The 986-nt window shown below is 66.2% G+C and overlaps 1 protein-coding gene across 1 annotated transcript in view; it reads right to left on the minus strand.

Moving 5' to 3' along the window:
• The window catches only part of LOC103660581 (laminin subunit alpha-5), a 56,249-nt gene that overhangs the window by 21,340 nt on the left and 33,923 nt on the right, over window positions 1–986 (minus strand). The window lies entirely within an intron of this gene.

Here is a 986-nt window from a genome sequence, read left to right on the forward strand (position 1 = left end):
GACTGCTGACACAGTGGACCCGGGGCTCCACGAACTCCAAGCTGAATGTCTCCACGGGCACCAGTGTGACACTGTGCTGCAGAGAGAGGACCAGGCGTGGACGGGGAAACGCAGGCGGGGGGCCCCTCCCACACCCCACATCCAACCTGCGTCCCCCTCTTTGCACCGAGTCCCTGCCTCCTCTGGCTGCCCGTCGCAGCTCTCCTCGCCGCCACCCACCCTGTCGCTCCCTGCAGGGACTCGACGGCACGCTGGCCCCCAGCCTCCCCCTCAGCTACAGGGAGCTGGCACGGACGGGCCCTGAGCGGTGTGGGCTCCCGAGCGGGCTCCTCTGCCCTGTGTCATCCGGCACGACGTAGGTGCGCGTGTGGCCGGGACAGAACACAAGGCATCAAAGCCGTCTGGAAACGCCCCTCGGGAAGACCCAGAAGGCCGCGTGGCCACAGCGACAGCAAAAACCCGTCTCGACCTGGCATCAGCACCCACTGGCCTGTGCGTTCCAGTGACGAGCTCCGGGACAGGCTGACGTAGCGGCTGTTAGAGCCGGGGGGAGTCTGGGGACGGGGCGTGTGGCTTCCTGTGCTGGGTGCCGGGGGTGGGGGGCACACCAGGCATGCCTGTGACGTGGTTCTGTGGACACTTTACAACACCCCAGTTCCCCGCCACAGGGCTGGGGGGGACACACCGCACGCGCCCTGACATCAGTAAGTCGGGTGGAAGCCATGGGGTCCGTGCTCTAGCACCGCGAGTAACGCGCCAACTGCCGCGAGCCTGTGCGGCGGGCGGCCGCGGCGCTCTCCTTCCGTTTGCAAATCTCTCGTCAACACTGATGCGTTTGTTAAAGGCCCGAGGGAGGGAACATAACGCGGTGAGTGTGATGCTCTGACGAGACAGACGTCACCTGCTCGGTCCCGTAGTGAGGGGACACCTCCTGTGGGTTCTGGGCGTCGCAGACAGGTCTGCAGAGGCCCGTCGCACCATGACTC

This window comes from Ursus maritimus, unplaced genomic scaffold, assembly GCF_017311325.1.
Source record: "Ursus maritimus isolate PB19 unplaced genomic scaffold, ASM1731132v1 scaffold_22, whole genome shotgun sequence".
NCBI lineage: Eukaryota > Metazoa > Chordata > Mammalia > Carnivora > Ursidae > Ursus > Ursus maritimus.